We start from the raw sequence: 21,078 nt of genomic DNA, 5'->3' as shown, positions 1-21,078 counted from the left end.
CTAATGTTATTGTTGTAGTCCCTTCGGTCTTCTCTCCTTATTCTTTTTTGTTCTTCTGTCTCGTTTTCCTCCACATCGTCAGGTAACAGGACCCGAAGGAGGTCCTCAGCAGTTTCCTGCCACGTGCTCGTCATCCAGTCCCCGTCCCTGACGGTGGATAGCACCATAGGTGATCTTATCTTTTCCCGTACCAGTTTGTACGGGACTCCCCATGGGTCTGTAGCCAATTGGCTTTTTACGTAATTTTCCCAGCTTCTAAGTCTGACTGCCCTTAGCTCCTGTTGAAATTGATCCTTGCTTTCTCTATAGATCTGCAGCCATCTTTGTTTTTCTCTCCAGACGACACTCCGCTGGTAGTACCTCCTTGCCCTCCTCACAGCCTGGCGCATCTGTCCTAATTCGACCGACCATGGTGTGGGGGTGGCCGCAACGGCTCTCCTCCTGGTTGGTACAGCAGCTCGCACCGCCCTGGTGATCGCCTGTACCAGTTCTTCGGTGCATTCTTCCACGTTTTCGTCACCCACCAGCAATGTCGGAATGTTGCACTCTTCCGCGAGACGGTCCCAGTTGGTCTTGTTGTAGTTGAGCTGCAGCTCCCACCCCATGTCCCAGTGGCACTCTCTTTCCCCAATGGTGAATGTAATTAAATTATGATCACTGGTGGTTGCTCTGTCCCACACTTTCCAGTTGTCGACTTTTGTGACCAGGTTTGGTGTTACTAACGTAACGTCGATGTTTGTGCCTTCTCCCCCGCCGCCAATATAGGTGGGGGGGGTTCCCTTGTTGGTTGGCAGCCACCAGTTGCAATGCCATGATAGTCTCCTCAGCCTTTAGCCCCAGATCGTCGTGCGTGCCACTGAACCATAGGGGGGACTTTGCATTGATATCTGCCGTCACGAGCATCCCGCGTCCCCGCAGTGCCGTGGCAACTTGTGTAAGTGTCTCCAAGAACTCGTCTATTTCTCTTCCATACTGGAAGTATATATTGGAGGTGTATATCACTCCTGTAGGTGTTTGAAGTTCCACGACATTGCAGTGTTCGCCAGAAAACTGCGCAAGGACTGTGGCTCTAAATGATCTGTTGGTGATTACTACTGCAGCTTTTGGCTCTATGTCAGAGTGTATGACTTGCCAATTGGCAGCCATTAATGGGATCCGCCCCGCTTGGGAGTACGGTTCCTGTAAACAGAGTACATCTAGACTCTTCTCTTCCACCACCTTCCGGAGTTCCTGCAAGACTAGTTTACTATTGTGAGTGTTTATCTGGCCCACGTTTAGTTGGCTCACGTGGGAAGTAGGTATTAATATGTGATTCTGGCCAGTTTTTGGACCAGTCGTGGGCTACTCTGCCATTAGTTATCACTGATTGATAATATAATTCATCCATGTCGAATTTCTCATTTCTTCTATCGAAGACCTTTTTGACTAGATCTCGCAGGGCTCCGAAGTCGGTGGGAAGATTCATTGTCTTGAGCTGGATTCTGTCCACAGCCTCCATTACTGGAAAGGTGACATCTCTACCATACTCGTGGCCGACACGTACCACATGTCTTAATGCAGTAGTGAGGATTGCCGGCTCCTCTAATCTTGATAGCTGCAATGCATGCTCCAGGTTGGGGTATATTCTTTGGGGATCAATTCCCATTACACCCCGGGATGGTGAGTCAGAGGATGGACTTGAGCTGCTCACTTCATTATACTGGACATGTTCGGTGGTTGCTTCTTTTTTGCTGTGAAATTGTGAACTCCCAAGTACAGGATGCCTGTGTGGTCGAGAATGCTCTTGGTTCGACCCAGGTCCCCAGCAAGGAGGAGAGGGAACGTCTTCTTCACATGGATCAGTTTGTTTGCAAACGTCTTTCATTATTATCACCAGAGATCGTGGTTGCGTGATTTTTTGTATAATTCTTTGAATTTGTTCGCCCTTAGAGCGTCCCTCAGCCTCTTGCTTGGGGATTTCCTTTTTGGCTTCCTGAGTTCAGGTATGGCCTCAGCCATAGTCAATTCGAGAAATTAATCTCTGTTCTAGCATCCTATACGTTGGGCAGTTCCTACCAGTGGTGTTGCAGGGTTTCCTTCCCCTTTTCGTGCATGGAATGCAGGTTGCGTTTTTATTACAGTTTTTTCTTGTGTGGTCCTCAGCCCCACACCTGGAGCAGGCCGGCTTCCTTTCACAGTGTTTATGGACATGGTCCAAATCGCCACAGTTGTGGCACTGGGGGACTACTAGGTAGTCTCTAACATTGATTGCGTGAAATCCTATATAGATTCTCCCCATAGCGGTAAGTTTGCGCCACATCTTGCCGGAGACCTCGGCGACGTGATGGACAACATCCCGTTCCCGAGGTCCCGTTTTAAAACGCAGCTTGAATTCGTTTTTAAATGTTTCCCATTCAGTGTCATCAAAGTTTTGATTATACATGGTTTCATAAATGTCACTTTCAGTTAGGGCCACAGGTACATCGTACAGTATCACCAGAGGATTTCTTTTCTTAGGTGGTTCACATTTAATAGCCTTATTAAGTTTAGTATTATTTAATATTTTGTCTCTGTCTTCCTCTGTGGCAAGATCTACAACAACTACATTTTTTGTGGCCTTTACTTTGTTGATTTTTATTTTGTCTCTTGCCGGGTCGATTGTTGTTGTGAAGATCTCTTGTACTTTTTTGATAGTCTGACCAGGCAGGGGTCTTAAGAAGACTGCCGTGTCTGGTTTCTTTGAGATCTTCGCGATTGTTTCCTTAGTTGTTTGGGCTTTTGTGGCGGCTTGCGCCACCACTCCGGCCCATGTCTTGACTGGCTGTTGTCTTAATCTGGCATTCTCCTTCTCCAGCTCTTCGAGACGCCCCTCAAGCTTCGCGTTTGCAATAGCCCAGGCAGCGAGCTCGTTCTTTATTGCCAGGACCGCAGCCCGGCTTATTTTACCGTTCTTGATGCTGGAGTCTAATATTTGACTGATGCGGCAGTGTCTCTCATAAACATTCTCATCGTCATGTCCCACTTCCTTCTGCGAGGTAGGGACAGTAGACATACTCGCCCTCGAAATCGCACTCGAATCACTCGTCTCTTGTTCGGCCATGTTGATTGACGAGTGAAAAAAGGATTGGGAGCCCGTCTCTTTCCCCGGACCGGCTCCTCTGGCATGGGGGAGGGGACTATTGCAGCTCGCCCACCGGCCTCGCCCCAAGGCCAAGGGCACTCTTCGAACTGCAGGGTTCAGCGCGCCGTTGCCAGCGCACTGGTCCCCGTCGGTGGCTCCGTCATCGTCGATTTCACCCGACGCTCCTCGGCAAGTGCACCCCGCACTCCGGAGAGGCGGATGCACTTCTCGTCCTTCGCCGCTTACTAGCCCAAGCTTCCACCTCTCGGCCAAGGACCCACTCCTGCTCAGGTGGTGGGTCGGTCGCCCAGTCGTTCAGCGGTCTGGACCCGTCTAACCTAGCCCAGGCGATGTCACCACCTCCTGGGTTTGGCAGAACAAGCCCCGGTTACCCAGGGGCGCGGCGAAGCACCCTTGCCGACTCGCGCCGTGATCCCACGCCGACAAACGAAGTCGCCGGCATGCAGAGCACCTGCTGGTCTTGTGCCCTGCGAACAGAAAGGGACTGATGTTCGGTCCCTCGACACAGCTCCCCCTGTGCCACGCACCCTTCGCTTTCGCATCGGGTTGGGTCGCAGCTCTCCCTTTTGTCGCAAGGCAGTATGCCAAGCTTAACATCTGGCACCAGGGGAAGGCGGAAAGAGCCACTTGGGAAGGAGAGGCTATAAGAGACGCGTCACTTCCCCTGTGAGGACTGCCGCGGCACACCCGACTGGAAGCGATACGCCCCAGTGCGAGCTTCCGTGCCTTATGGCGCGCCGGCAACGGGCGGGCCCGCGCCGAACGCGCCGTGGAGCGACCGACCTCACGTCAGACCCCCGAGAACTTAGAACTACTTAAACCTAACCAACCTAAGGACATCACACACATCCATGCCCGAGACAGGATTCGAGCCTGCGACCGTAGCGGTCTCGCGGTTCCAGACTGTAGCGCCTAGAACCGCTCGGCCAATCCGGCCGGCGTTTCATCTACAAACAGCCGTGACTATGAAATAGACAATGATAATAATAGTGATGGACGTGACGATTAATGTTTCGAAATGTCATTGTGTGCTATATATCACATTTTTTCATACTCGTCCTTTGAAAAATAATTGTTTAACTAATATAAGCCATAATATATTACTTCAGCCTGACAATAACGTCTATATGGTGAATAACTATAATATTATTATGTACTATATTGGTGGAGTTTTCATTTAATTCCACAGAAACCCCACTAGTCCAATCCATTATCCTCATCTACGCACAGAGAATGTAATTTGTTATCAGTAAATTAATTCTGATAACACCCCTGATGCCTTCAGAGTATTTAGACAAAACAAAAACAAATTTGCTACTCATGGGACGAAGATATACGATATTTCTTGTTTCCCGAGAATTGTGGTTTCCTAACTGCTGCGATTTTTGCCGGAAACTCCTCAATAAGACTTTGGAGGATTCTGAGTCCTCCGCGGAATTACAGTAAGGGTTAGCGAATTGTTACAGAAGAAGGAATACTTCTACGCATTATCTTGTAGAACCTAATAGTATAGGATAAAAACAACGATAGTCGGTAGAACGGTGGACGCTTAAATCGGTTATTAGAAGGCGTGCACTTACATTAATTTCTACTTCATGAGCGGTTGGTATAGAAATTTCTATACAAGTCATTCTTGGCGTAGAGCATACCTTTTACTAAAACATATAAGAAGAAGTTACTGAAATTTTGGATTTCTTCATTCCATCTTAACCACACGAGACAAAACAAATAATAGTTTCATTAAAATTGCCAAGTAAATACTGCCTAAATTCAAACGTACCGTGAAACATACATATCACCAAAATGTTGCAAGTATACCAAACTAATGAAGATTTTGATAAAGATTGTAGAGAAATGGAAGACCCATGAGGAAAAGATTCAGTATTAAGAAATACGTTCATAAAAGTGTTTTAAAACATACATATTCGTTTTCAAACATGAGAAGCTAAATGAAAGAAGCTTAGCTTTATTTTACACAACTACAAGGAACTATGAGTTATCTTCCTCTATTACAGCTGAAAAATTGCTGCATCATTAAAACGTCCAAAGCAGTTCAGCACGTCTGTTCTATGGTTTCCAACATTCAGCATTTCAACCGTTTTGTAATTTCCCATATATATCACGTGACTATCTAGCGAACGCCTCCATTTTCTTTAATTAGAGTCAATATAGTATACGAATGTACCGTTATTTACTCCAGCAATCGTCTGAGCTGTCCGACGAACTAGGCAGCTGATCGTTGATTACCCCTATCTCGTGGCAGGAGATCACGTTCTAAATATAATAGTATTCACCTCCAGGGAAAGGTCAGGTTGTGTAATTACGACACAGTTTCTTATCAATATGACAAACATCTTTTATAGTTAATAGAAATGGTGATCTACGTGACGTACACTTTTCAGTCAAATGAAGATATGTTTACATCGACTGTCGATAACAGAGATAGACAGTATTACAAATATGTGTGTGTAATGTTGCAATGTCATATGTAAAGCCAGTCAACAGATCCTATGGCTCTGAGCACTATGGGACTTAACATCTATGGTCATCAGTCCCCTAGAACTTAGAACTACTTAAACCTAACTAACCTAAGGACAGCACACAACACCCAGCCATCACGAGGCAGAGAAAATCCCTGACCCCGCCGGGAATCGAACCCGGGAACCCGGGCGTGGGAAGCGAGAACGCTACCGCACGACCACGAGAAACAGATCCTAATTTACGCTCAGTATTTAACGGATCAGTCTAGTACTGAAACTGAAGACAGCAGACAGAAATAGGAAGATAAAATTCCGAGTTTAGAATCGCATTTACCGTACTAATTTCTGAATGCGGCACAGGCTTACTTGTCAGAGGTATTGATATAAACGTGCCTGGTATTGGAAATAAGTTAAGACGATTTAAACGAACAAGGCAGCAGGCCGCTACGGGATTTGTGTTACCAATTGCCTTGATTAGGTAGCAGATATTTATCGTGAATAACATCTTACGAAAAGGAAAAAAAGGGATCTAAACTTTTGTTACAAAAGAGGTAAAAGATCGAATCTGTTGCTGGGTCCCAGTGCGTGATACAACGTCAAATACTTTGACTTTCCATAAAATTGATATAATCTCCTTGGCTTAAGGAATAACTACAATTGTGAAACACAACTTACTTGACTCTTACACGATATCATTTCTTGTTAGATGTAGGTGAACGGGCACATAAGATATTTATAGATTTGCGAAAGGGTTAAAGGGACGTATCACACTGTGGATTGATAACCCAGTTTTGATCGTAAGAAGGATATTCACGAGCATGTGACGGGTGGCAGAAATGTTTGATCAAACATAATGTTTGATAGAAAGAAACGAAATTAACACTGTATGTGCATGACGTAGGCGAAATAAGTTGTTAATATGCATGAATGGTTTGTGAAGGATCGTTAGAAACCTCATCTGATTTTTCGCTGATGATTTTGTTGTTTACAGGAACTTATCGTCGATGTACGATCACAAGGAAACGCAGAATACCTCGTAGAGTGTTTTCACTTGCTATTGAGAATCATAGCACTCTCTAATTGTAGATGCAAGTAGATTTTCCACTTTAAGAGACAAACATCCACGACCACGCAGCACCAGATTACGATCTCAGTGGTAAATTTAGGGAGCCTGTTGTGTTGTTTGTCTGTATTGGGATACTATGGAAGGGGTTGAACAAGTAAAATTAGTGGTAGGGACGGCGAATGGAAAGATCTGATTTTTATAATGTTTCTGGGAAAGTGCTTTGCATTGTGTAGGGAAATTTGCATATAAGACGCTAGTGTGACCAACTGTAAATTCCAATGCTTTGAGTCTTTAGCACATAGGCAAGCGGTATCGCAACCAGTGTCTTACGGAAAGTCACCGCAATTTGTCATGCAATACACTGCCACGAATTTTTATTTACGTGTGTTAATTAGAGCTTATTATGTTGTGGTCTTAAAGTACTTCAGTGACTACGATGTATTCCGCTAACAGACATCGATTGTATTGATATGACGACTAGTTATCTATCAAAACAGGCGTCCTCTATTCTGTTGCAAGGAGTTACTCATAACCAGAATTGCCCTATTTATGCGGTAGGACCTACTTAGCTGCGGAATTGTCTTATGAATATATCTGCTAGTGTTCTTACCATATGTTATATCTGTCTTGGAACCTGCAAAACCACAACTGATTAAATAAATCTTAATCAAAATGTTTTTCACATACTTATATGTCAGTTGTTAAATTTCATTGTGACCTGCGATTGTAAAAGTGTATTCAGCCGTACCAGTCGCTTTAAGTTATTGAGAATAGTGGTGAAAGTATTAAAAGAAATTAGAAGAATCGGAATATATAACTTCCGTTTCCGCAAAACACGTCTTTTGATTTCTGAGTCCATTGCATAGCACTGAATACTGAGTAATCCACTTGAAAAGCAAAAATTGATGGAAATTTAGAGAGAGCCATCTACAGACAATTCAAATTCCTTAAGATACGGTTGTCTGCAATCGACATCTCACTGAAAGTATCCCAGAAGAGTTCAAGCAGTGACAAATTTGAAAACTATATACATAAATGTCCACTAATAGGTTCAGATGGCTCTTAGCACTATGGGACTTAACATCTGAGGTCATCAGTCCCCTAGACTTAGAACAACTTAAACCTAAGGACATCACACACGTCCATGACCGAGATAGATTCGAACCTGCGACCATAGCAACAGTGTGTTTCCGGACTGAAGCATTTAGAACCACTCGTCCACAGCGGCCGGCCATTCTTTGTGGATTTCCGAATTCGTATCAACATATCTCGAGAAGACTTCAGTCCCAAATACGATGCATTCGTAATACCCGAGCGATGCGACAGTGTGTTACAATCCCTGTGCCAGACACGAATATAGAATTCACATAATTGGATATCTCTCACTACCGCCAATATTGGAGACTACTTCCATGTCCATCGGTGCTTGTATTTCAATCAGATTAGCACACATAAAACACTTTCGGACATGTATGATCTTAGTTTATCAGCAAATATATTTATCGTCTCTTAGATCTCTGACACCTCCTTTTCTAAGTCTAACGCACTCTTAGTTGCGTGTTGATATATGATGTAGTTTAATTTCCTCTGTACTTCACCAAACTGATTCTCATTACATATTTTAACTATAGAACACCCTCATTGAATACTTGTGATATTTCAGTCTTTTGCTATCCTGTGTCCGGGCCTTTAACAAGGGTATCTTCACCCTTCGCCTTTGTGACGGCTTGAACTCAGCTGGGGACACTTTCAATGTGGTTGCTGAATGTCTGTGTAGGAATAGCAGTTCATTCATTCTCAAGAACCTAAATCAGAGAACGTATTGAAGTTAGAACAGGAGTCTGGAGCAATGACGACATTCCACCGCATCCCACAGGTGTTCCATCGGGTATGCGTCGGGACTCTTGGTGGACCATTCCATTCCAGGAATGTTATTTTCCACAAACCACTGCCTCACAGATGCTGCTTCACGACAGGGTGCATGGTTATAAAATACAATCATCGTCTCCGAACTGATCCTCCACTGTACCCGGAACATGATGGTGTTAAATGTGTTCATATCCTTCCGTAATTAGCATCTTCCTCAGCTCAGTAATACGAACACACTGTAATCACGAAAACCACCCACACACAGTAACACTACCTCCTCCGTACTTCACTGTCAGCGCTACGTATGATGGTAGGTTACGTCCTCAAGGAATTCATCACAACATGAACAGTTCCATCGCATTTCAACAGGCGATTGCGTGATTAATCACTCCAAATTACTCGCCTCCAATCACCCACTGACCCGTGGTGTCTCTCTTAACACCACCACAAGTGTCAAATGGTTCAAATGGCTCTGAGCACTATGGGACTTAACTACTGTGGCGATCAATCCCCTAGAACTTAGAACGACTTAAACCTAACTAACCTAAGAATATCACACACATAGGATTCGAACCTGCGACCGTAGCGGTCGCGCGGCTCCAGACTGTAGCGCCTACAACCGCTCGGCCACCCCGGCCGGCCCCACAAGTGTCGCTTAGCACTTATTACAGAAACGTGTAGCTCAGATGGAGCTGCTCGATCATAGTACCACATTCATTTTAAATCCGTACACACAGTTATTGCATTGCCTGCACTTCGGAACTCACGTAACTCCTTCAGATTATTTTATGCGATTTTTACAACCTCTCTTTGGAATGCTCAACGGTCCATTTCCATCAGTAAATGACGACTGCCTGATCTTAGTTTACCTGTGACTGTTTCTTCGCGTTTCCACTTCACAATCACATCACCAGCAGTCAATCTGGGCAGATTTACAAAGGTTGAAATGACCGTGATGGATTTGATACTGGGGTGGTATCCAATGACAAGTCCACGTTCGAAGTCACGGAGCTCTCATGGCCAGGCTATTCTGCTGTTCGTGCTTCTCTACTGATAACACAATACTTCCGACTTACTTTTATACTGACGGATGCTCCACTCGTGACATCTAGTGGTAAATTCCGCATTACGTAGGGGTGGCCAGATACTATTTTTCAGGTAACGTAGATTAGACCCAATGAGTAACTTCAACGAGCGTATTTAAATTACACGGAAGAGCCAAAGAAACTGGTACACCTGTCTAATATCATGTAGGGTCCACGCCAGTACGCTGATGTGCGGCAACACGACGTGGGATGGACTCGAATAACGTCTGAAGTCGGGCTCCAGGGAAATGCATGGCCGTCCTTAAATCCGTAAGAGTACGGCGCGCTGGAGACCTCTTCTGAACAGCACGTTGCAAGGCATCCCAGTTATGCTAAATAATGTTCATGTCTGGGGAGTTTGGTGGCCAGCGGAAGTGTTTAAACTCAGAAAAATGTTCTGGAGCCACTCTACAGCATTTCAGGACCTGTGGGGTATCGCTTTGTCCTGCTGGAATTGCCCAAGTCCGTCGGAATAGACAAGGGACATGAATGGATGCAGACTTACGTACATGTCACATGTCAGAGTCGTAGCTAGATGTATCAGGAGTCCCATATCACTCCAACTGCACACGTCCCACACCGTTACAGCGCCTCTACAATCTTGAACTTTCCCCGGTTGACTGAAGGGTCCATGGATTCACGAGGGTGTCTCCATACCTGTACACTTCCATACGCTCGATACAATTTGAAACGAGCCTCGTCGGACCAGGCAACGTGTTTCCAGTCATCAATGTCGGGACAGATGGGCCCAGGCGAGGCATAAACCTTAAGTAGTGCAGTCATCAAGGATATATGAGTGGGCCTTCGGCTCCGAAAGCCCATATCGATGATGTTTCGTTGAATGGTTCGCACGCTGACAGTTGATTGCCCAGCACTGAAATCTGCAACAATTAGTGGAAGGGTTGCACTTCTGTCACGTTGAACGATTCTCTTCAGTCGTCGTTGGAACCGTTCTCGCAGGATCTTTTGCCAGCCATAGAAATGTCGGAGATGTGATGTTTTATCAGTTACCTGATATTCTAGGTACACTCGTGAAATGGTCGTACGGGAAAATCGCCACTTCATCGCTAATTCGAAGATGCTGTGTCCCATCGCTCTTGCACCGACTTTAAAACCATTTTCAAACTTATTTAAATCTTGATAGCCTGCCATTGTAGCAGCAGTAGCCGATGTAACAACTGCGCTAGACACATGTTGTCTCATATAGGCGTTGCCGACTGCAGTGCCGTCTTCTGCCTGTTCATAAATATCTTTGTTTGAATATTCACACCAATACCAGATTCTTTGATTCTGCAGTGCGAAACGAACCGTTGCACATAATCAAACCCAGACACTTTGGTCAGTGTCATGCTGTCACTTCTCAAGTTAGTAGAATGATTAAATTAAAAGTGCATCTGATTTTTTTATAATACTGGCTTATAACATTCCGACGTTATATTGGTACTGATGATGATGATGACGTTCCATACTCCGAGGAGTGTATGGGACGATGCGAGAGACCCTCACAACCGACTAGGCAAGGTACTAGCAGAGGTGGTTCGGCACTACCCATGTGTTGCGAGGTCGGTGGATCGATCCCGTGACTCCAGTTGGCTCTGGAATTCTATTAATTTCCTCCAAAATTTGATCCTTCAGTTCCTGGATAGTGCGTGGTGGGTCCCATCCGAAGATCTGAGATTTCAAATGACCCCAAAGGGAAAAATCATACACTGAAAGGTTAAGGGTCTTGGAAACCAGGAAATATCCCCGTTCTTGGACATAAGATGAAATGACAAGGAAAGATGTTCTGCAGCGCGTTAATCGAATGCCACGTGGTATCGCATGCGGTCCCGTCTTGTTGGAAGAATGTGTTCGCAATTACAAGAAGCTCAGCCAACTATGGTTCAACACGTGAACACAACTTTCTGTATTCAAAGTAACAACATTAACGCTATCGTCTATAGAAAAATAAGGCCCTATGACACCAAATGAAATACGCTGCACTAAACTACTACTTTCTGAATGTGAATTCCTGCGTTGTTGTTCACGAGTTCCAACAATTCCCGTCTAAAGCATAGTCACTTTGGGAGATCGTCCACATTCCGTTTTTGCACTATATAAATTTTGTATAAATGGTATTGCAGTTCCTTGTGCAATATTCGCCATTTACTGCGATCCAGTTTTTCAAGTGGCCATGCATGCTTGCGTGCATAGCTTCTGGGCCTTTCGTTGAAGGCTTCTTCCACTCTTGCAACGTTCTCAGGTGTGAGGATATTGCGGTGCCTTTGCATGGATGTCCGAAGGAATAGGCACTTCAGCGGCTACAGCCATTGTGAAATACGTGAAATGTATTCGCAGTTGCGAATACCAACAACCATCAGCAGTATAATGGATTGACGACAGTCAAAATTTTTGCCGCACCAGGACTCGAACCCGTATATACTGCTTATCGCTAACGGTAACGTTATTTTTTTTAATCGAGACTTGAACTAAGGATATTTACCTTTCGCGGGAAAGTGCGCTACCGACTTTTATTTTTTCAGGGATAGTGGACCGGTGGGGGGTCAGGAGGCAAAGTGGGCAGGCGTCGAAACCCGAGGCCTGGCCACAGTGTCCGCCTCACCACCACCGAGCCTAGGTAGCACAGGGAAGTGGGAGAAACACGAATCAATGGAAGTGAAAGGTGTTGTTGTTTATTTATTTGCATTTTGTTTTTATATATTCACTATTATTAGGAAATTATGTGGAACATACATCAGCGACAGAGAAAAAAATATATAATTGCTGGTTCAAGAAAAAGGAAAAGAAAAAATTAAATCCGCACAATCTACGACGCGCTTTCCCATCCACGGAGGTCAGAGGTAGAATCGATCATAGACGGCTTAAACTCAGACATTGCCTAGGAGAAGGGTAGGTACCCTCAGCTCCAGCTCCCCCCCCCCCCCTCCCCGACTTAGTGGAGGTCTAACAACGACCCTCTCGAAGATAGATAACAAATAATGTTCGGTAACATGGAGTGTTTTAGAGAGCTGCATGGGGTGTTCGTAAATAGTTCCAGAAGTCGAGGCGGACTTTGGGCCCCCTTAAAGAGATAAGCGACCGCGTCCACTTGACCCACGTATTTCCATGACATCTGGAGGCGGGAAAACGTTAGTCCTCCCGGTATAGGAACATTCGCTGTTCTATTGTGTCTGGTCGCTCGGAGACAGCAGGCAATGATTTGCTGCACGAAGCGCCAGACATCTTGCGAAGAGGCGAATGTCAGACAATGGTCATCAGTGTCCATTTGCTGACAAAGGGGACAAAGAGGGCAATCTGACAAGCCAATGTTGTGCAGTCGCTGTTTCGTGGCAAATTTCCTGTTGACTATGTGATACCACAGTGCCCGGACGTCCGTTGGGAGGACGGGCTGTTGGATGGTAGTCCACACTATGGTCCACTGGATGAGGGATGTTTGGTCTCCATTACGTTCCGGGGAACGTGGTGCAACAGTAGACTGTAAAAATCCTTAGCCCTGGGTGGGCGCTGATCTGGGAGACTGTTTTGTGTGTAACTGTAGCCGACGAAAAACGTCGAAATGTGAGATAAATGAGGCACGGTGGGGCCGACGGACACCGGTGTTGAGGTGGAAGCAGGTAAGAGGACCTCATGCAAGCTACGTGTTAGCGATGTGTCCAGTCCAGCCCACTGTCGTCACATGGTACTCATACACACAGCCGTGAAAAAATAGCCAAAGGCCGCCTGAAGGTAGCGCGCAGTTACCGTCGGAAGTGGGAGAACTTGCGCTATTTGGACCAATTTTGATGCCACACAACGATTAAGAAACTCAGCGAGCTGAAGCGTGTCCTGGAGGAGCAAGAGGTTCTGGTGGACGTCGTTGCGAATGACGTGTAACAGGCGACGGAAATTCATTGTCGCTGTTCGTGAGACCGTCGTGGTAAAGATAATGCCTAGGTACCGGAAAGTCCACACAAGCGGCAGGGGTGCCACGGCACCTTCCTGGAGGCCTCATCCAATGTGCATTGCAGAAGATTTAGTGACATTCTAGGCACTGCCAGCGGTAGCCCCATAACGTATGATCAAGTCGAGGATCGCTCTAATATCAGAGCAGGAGCGAATAAGGAGGAGGAGGTCATCAACATAAGCCCGACAGCGAAAAGTGTGTTGGCGAAAGGTGAGGGCAGAGAGCTTGGTTGTCAAGGCCCCAATGAGGCGTTCAAGGGCAATGGCATACAGGAGGGCAGAGAGGGGCACCCCTGCTGGGTGGAAAGGCAGATGGTTACCAGCCCTGCTAAACGTCCATTGTCTTGGACACGTTAACTGGCACTGTTGTAAAGACGCCGGAGGACGTAGAGGAACGGAGGGGGGATGTCCATTTGGGCCGCCACAGAAAAAAGGAAACGATGACGCCCTTTATCGAAGGCGCTGTCGAAGTCTATAGCGACGACCGCTGCACGGAGTTTGCTGGCCGTCTTAATCGCAATTAAGTCGTGGCATTTCCCTGTGACACTTTGTATGTTAACCTGTCCCCCAGGCGTTGTTTGCTCTGGGTAGTCGATATGAGGGACGCATTACCAGTAATCGAGCAAAAAGCTTGTAATCGGCATTGAGTAGGGTGAGCGGTCAGTAACTCTTGAGCGTCGAGTCACGGCCTGATTTGTGGACCGGAATGATGACGCCCTTAACAAAGGCACGTGGGATTGCTTGCTCAGATGTCATCAGTTCTTGATACATAGTCATCCACCGCTGTGCCATGAGGTCCGGTTTGTGGACCTGAATGATGATGCCCTCAATAAAGGCAGGTGGGATGGTGTTGTCACATGTCATCAGTTCTTGATACATAGTAGTCCACCGCTGTGCCATGAGGCCCTGGAATGCACGGTAAAACTCAATCGGTAAGCCGCCAATGACGGGTGATCTGTTGACTGCACCATTCTACATCTACATCCATACTCAGCTAGCCACCTGGTGGTGTGTGGCGGAGGGTACTTTGAGCACCATATCTGTTCTCCCTTCTATTCCAGTCTCGTGCTGTTCGTGGAAAGAAAGATTGTCGGTATGCCTCTGTGTGGGCTCTAATCTCTCTGATTTTATCCTCATGGTCTCTTTGCGAGATATACGTAGGAGGGAGCAATATACTGCTTGACTCCTCGGTGAAGGTATGTTTTCGAAACTTCAACAAAAGCCCGTACCGAGCTACTGAGCGTCTTTCTTGCAGAATCTTCCACTGGAGTTTATCTATCATCACCGTAACGCTTTCGCGATTACTAGACGATCCTGTAAGGAAGCGCGCTGCTCTCCGTTGGATCTTCTCTATCTCTTCTATCAACCCTATTTGGTACGGATCCCACACCGGTGAGCAGCATTCAAGCAGTGGGCGAACAAGTGTACTGTAACCTAGTTCCATTCTTTTAGCATTGCATTTCCTTAGGATTCTTCCAATGAATCCCAGTGTGGCATCTGCTTTACCGACGATTAATTTTATATGGTCATTCCATTTTAAATCACTCCTAATGCCTACTCCCAGATAATTTATGGAATTAACTGCTTCCAGTTGCTGACCTGCTATGTTGTAGCTAAATGATACAGGATCTTTCTTTCTATGTATTGCCGGCCGGTGTGGCCGTGTGTTTCTAGGCACTTCAGTCTGGAACCGCGTGACCGCTACGGTCGCAGGTTCGAATCCTGCCTCGGGCATGGATGTGTGTGATGTCCTTTGAACCATTTTTCTATGTATTCGCAGCACATTACACTTGTCTACATTGAGATTCAACTGCCTTTCACTGCACAATGCGTCAATTCGTTGCAGATCCTCCTGCATTTCAGAACAATTTGCCATTGTTACAACCTCTCGATATACTACAGCATCATTTGCAAAAAGCCTCAGTGAACTTCCGGTGTTATCCACAAGGTCATGTATGTATATTGTAAATAGCAACGGTCCTACGACACTCTCCTGCGGCACACCTGAAATTACTCTTACTTCGGAAGACTTCTCTCCATTGAGAATGACATGCTGCGTTCTGTTATCTAGGAACTCTTCAATTCAATCACACAATTGGTCTGATAGTCCGTAAGCTCTTACTTTGTTCATTAAACGACTGTGGGGAACTGCGTCAAACGCCTTGCGGAAGTCAAGAAACACGGCGCCTGCTGGGAACCCGTGTCTATGGCCCTCTGAGTCTCGTGGACGAACAGCGCGAGCTGCGTTTCACGCGATCGTCTTTTTCGAAACCCATGCTGATTCCTACAGAGTAGATTTCTAGTCTTTAGAAAAGTCATTATACTCGAACATAATACGTGTTCCAAACTTCTACAACTGATCGACGTTATAGATATAGGTCTATAGTTCTACACATCTGTTCGACGTCCCTTCTTGAAAACGGCGATGACCTCAGGCCTTTTCCAATCCTTTGGGACGCTACACTCTTCTAGAGACATACGGTACACCGCTGCAGCATTGGGGGGAAAGTTCTTTCGCGTACTCTGTGTAAAATCGAATTGGTATCCCATCAGGTCCAGCGGCCTTTCCTCTTTTGAGTGATTTTAATTGTTTTTCTTGTCGATTGCGTTGTCGACTGAGTTTCATGTGACCGCCACTGTCAAAATGTTCGCCTCCGTGTGGGGGAGGGTGTTCATGACGTAATGCAAAATGGAGTCGTCTGCCCCAGTATCAGCATCTTCGGCTCTATAAGTACGACGGTAGTGCTCGACAAATGCGTGGACGATGTCATTCTGATTGGTCCCCTGCGGGCCATGAGGCATGGTCAGAGTGTTGATGATCTGCCGACGACGCCGTCTTTTGTCGGAGGCTATATGATGCACGGATGGAATTTCCAAACCCGCATGATCTTGGCGCAGCGTCCGTATCGTCACCCTTTGCAATTTCCTGCGTGCCAGAGCTATTATCCTCGCCTTAGTTCTTTTCCGGTCTTACTGGTTTTCTGGGGTTGGCGGCTGAGTGTCCAGATCTCGGACAATCGCATAATAGAAGTCAACAGTGTTGCGATGCCTGTCGGCCAAGTCCTTCCCGTATCTCATCAGTGTCCACCCACCATGTCAGTGTCGAGCGGTAGCGGGGAAGGCGTCGTTTGCTGGCTGTCCATGTCTCAGCGACTTGTTGGCGACAAGTCCAGTCATGCAGATAAGTATTTAGTTTCCATGGCGCACGGCTGCGACATACAGATTGCGGCGGAAGGAGGACCGTACACATGTAAGCGCAATGGTCCGAAAAGGCCCGTGGACAGCGTTCGGCGCCCCGTATCACAGATTTAAGAGTTTGTGAGGCATATATCCTGTCTAGACGGCTTGTGGAATGACTGGTAAGAAAGGTATGGCCAGAAAGGTTGTGGAGCAGGAGGTCCCGCACCACTGTACGTAGTTGCTGGCATGTAGTATAGTGTGGAACCTGATCATTTGGGTACAGAACGCAGTTAAAATCACCTCCTAGTGGACAGTGGTCGCATCGCCCGAAAAACAGGGAGGAGGGGGGGGGGGCGATTTCCTCTGATTACAACTGGGCCCATTCATGTGGTTGGTCGGTGCCTGAAGGAGCGTAGACATTAATGATATGAATCCCCATGGCAGTGATTGCCATGCCCCGAGCTGATGGAAGGAAGGCGACGTCGGTGACAGAAATCCCGTGGCGGACGTAAATGGCCACTCGCCCCTCCACGGCCCATAGTATCATTCGCTGAGGCATGAGCGGTATAGCTATTGATATTCGGAGAACTGGTCAGGTGAACTTCCTGCAGAAGGTCGAAATCAATATCAGAAGCCCAGAACATCTTCTGTATAAGGCGGATTTTCACAATGGAACGGATGTGGTTGATGTTGATGGTTGCTATCTGGTAGACCTGGAGGCGGACTGCTAGAGGCTGGTCCACTCTAGCGTCGGCGCAAGGGCGTGGACGTCACAGTGGAACGTTATCCCACTCACCCGCAGGGGTTCTGGGGAGAGTATGATTAGTGGATCGGCCTTAACGGTGCAGGGTCCCTTAACGGGTCCTGTTCCTCGACCTCCTCCTAGTGCCACGACGTGGAGGCGGGCACCGGTGTATCGTCTATTTTGTCTGCGGAAGATGATGTAATGGCTCGTGTTGTAGTGACGGCTGTGATACATCCATTAAATAGTTCAGCGTCCGCATGGGGCGTCAGGGAGACGGGCGCAGGCACGCCGGATGTCTCCGCGCTCATAACGTCTTCGTCGGCAGTAGTGGATTCGGGGGCGTCGTGCTGGTCGACTGTTGCGTCATCTTCTACTTGCAACGTCTTCTCTTTGGCGGAAACGGTGCGGCACCTTCTCTTGCGACATTTTCTTATGCGCCCCTCAGTGTCCGACGACGGAAGGGAGTCGCGTCGCTCTGGTAGGAAGGCGCTGTAGGGACGATGATCGAGTCGATCTCCATCGTGTTGCCGAGGGTAGGGTCAGCGGCCGGTCCCGTCGGCTCCATCGGAGCGGCTTCGACGGCCGGGAGAGGTGGCGCGGCGTCCGAGGCGCTCTCCGGCTGGGTATGATCAGGCTCATTCGTGGCGTCGTTTGTGGCGTCTGGGCGGCATCGCTAAGCGGTAGGAGAAGCAAGAGCGTAAATCATCCGTAGCATCGTAGGTTGCGACGTGGGTGGTCCTTCAGCAGCTGGAAGTTGCATAATATGCCGTTGTAGGCATTCGGATCTAAGGTGGCTTCCTTTGCCGCACCCAGAACAGATCCGAGGCTGGCCGTCGTATATAATTAGTGCACGGCATTCGCCGATCTGTTAGATGGGTCGTGGCTTCGGAGGTCAATGGTGACCTGTCGGACGCCGTTTAGGACAAGATATGTCCGAAACTGTGTCCACTTCTCCGCGGTATGGCCGTGGACTGTCCCGTATGGTCGGAGTCCCGCGACGACTTCCTCTGCAGTAAGTTCGAATAGCAGTTCGTAAGTGCGTAACGAATGCATACCTAAACCCGCGTGGACGACGGTTACCGCCCCCACATTGCCATCAGCATGACAGAAGCGGAGTTCCTGTTGGGTCTCACGTTGGATGTGTTCTTACGCCGCGTCGTTAATGATTTTAACATAGACCGTGCTGCTCACGATCGACAAATGAATGCCGATAATATCGGTCGCCGGAATCTTCACTTCCTCTCGCAAAAAACGCTCCATCACGAGTGCTTTGGGTCAGTCATAATCCTTACAGAAAATAAATCGGAGTGTAGATTTACAGTAACGGTTCGCCATGTATCGTAGACTATAAGCAACGGCTGTCAGAATGTAAACAAGGCGAACTCGCGCTCTGCGAACGGAAAACACGGACGCGTCCGCTCTGTTGTCCTGCCAGAGGCAGACTCTACCATTAGGCTCTCAGAGCACGTTTCAAGACCATACACAAATTTCCATTTGTCGTCAGCCATGTATGTACACATGCAGTCGTATGTCCATTACGTACATTCCTATAAAAGAGGGGAGATCTTAACTGAATGTCGCTTGCCCGTGTTGGCGGCGTAAGTACAGTACTGCAGTGCTCATGTTGTTAAAAAATATGATACAGTGTTCCTTCGGACATGTAAGTTCTTCAAACGATTAATTCACTGAATATATGATCAATATACTTACTTCCAATATTATATCTGTAATAAAATAAAAAATATATAAAATTTTAGTAAAATACTAATTTACGTTTTGTATTTTTGTATCAGTTCTTCGAGAATCCTTTAAATTGTGTTTACAAATTTTAGAGAAAAGCGATTTTAAATATATCATTCCTACTGAGGTAATTGTATATTAAAATCTCGAAGAAAGCCGTAAAATTTTATAAATGTGTGTAAGATTTACAGATAAAAGATTCTGCAGAACTGACAGGTGACAAGATTTTTAAATCAAGTATCGTAAGTTCTTATATTCTAAAGTTCCCAAAATTAAACAAATGCTTCAAAGACTACGAATCCTCATGAAGTAATACTGTTTTCTCAGGAAAAGAGTTGTTAGATGATTTCATATCTTATTCAAATAATTTTCATATAAAAACAAAGAAAAAGCAAATTAACGTTCAGTGTAAATGATTTCAATTTGTATGCAGTGTGTATATTATAAGTGAAACATGTTCAATACTTTGTCAGGACATATAAAGAAAAATAGCACTGCGACTATAGAGACAGTTAAAATGTTTGCGTAACTCGAATTTTTCTTCAACAAAAGAGGATGTATCAAGGTGGCATCATCCATCGTATAAAATTTGATCTAGGGTTGTAACATGCCCTTTTATTTATTCTTATTGTTCCCGCTCGTTCGGGATCTGAATAGCAGCCCAAATTTAGATAATTAATTAATGTGACCGTGTACCTAATGGGCTGGCAATCGGATTGGACTGCTCAGGGGATGTTACATTCCGTATTGTCCTCCGCAAATACTGTAATAAGTACTGTTTGGTGGTAAGAAGGACACAACACAGTTTCACAAACAAGATCTATATTCTTAGCAAAAGCACAAAATAAGGAGACAGCCACTGCCTTCGTCAATACACTGTTAATGACGGCTAATCTCAGCACAGGTTTCTTTAGTTATTCTTAATCGTCACACGCAACATCCAATCACTGTAATCCAAGTAATGCCGGCGCGGTAGACGCGGAAGTTCAATAACGGCACTTAATATCACTGAAATCACTCTGTAATTAAACTTTCTGACTTTTCCGTATAATACTAACACAAAGGGGTTAAACCACGGCGCTGGCCACTCCCTTTGCCGGTAATTTGCATTAATTCAACTGCTGGCTTCTGCACAGCTCTGCCCGCCTCGCGGGAATCTACCACACCCTGATTTCAGCACATCTCAACTCTCTCTCCGCCCAGTTCTTCCCGCCTCGCGGGAATCTACCCAAGCAGCGCTTGGCACTCCGGTGAACCCCCTCTAGCTCTCGCGACCTGCACACACACTACTCGATAGTTGCCCTGTCGACCTGTGTGAGCGCAAACTTAGTAGTAAGGGCCTGCGGACCCCTTACATCCCCGCCCTCAAAAACTTCTTTTGAACCGCAGGTGAAAAAGAATCGGGAAGGGATTAAAAAAAAAAAAAACATGGTCACATTTGAACAGAACACACAATACAAATAATTAATGAATTTACAATTTGCAAAAATAGTCCTGGACTCCAGTAGTGGGCTGCCTCCACAACAATTTCTACAAAAGGTTATTACATCACATAAATGGCATTGTCCAATATTACAATTTTTTCATTTCAACCAGCAATAGTCCTCTCTAGTCCAATATCAGATGACAACACACAACATATACACTCAAAAATTCATTACCTAAACACAGGATATATGAATTATTACTACAAAATACTTATTACAGGTTTTATATTCATTCTGAGATAATCTTTGACATGAAATATGCAACTCTAATTGTAATACATCACAAAACACAATGTAAATAAACCCTTCCCTCTTTCAAATGTCCATTTTACAGCTAATTGTACTAACCATGTCCTACACACT

Source organism: Schistocerca nitens, chromosome 3, assembly GCF_023898315.1.
Source record: "Schistocerca nitens isolate TAMUIC-IGC-003100 chromosome 3, iqSchNite1.1, whole genome shotgun sequence".
Classification (NCBI taxonomy): Eukaryota; Metazoa; Arthropoda; class Insecta; order Orthoptera; family Acrididae; genus Schistocerca; species Schistocerca nitens.
Note: the sequence above shows the minus strand (reverse complement) of the source record.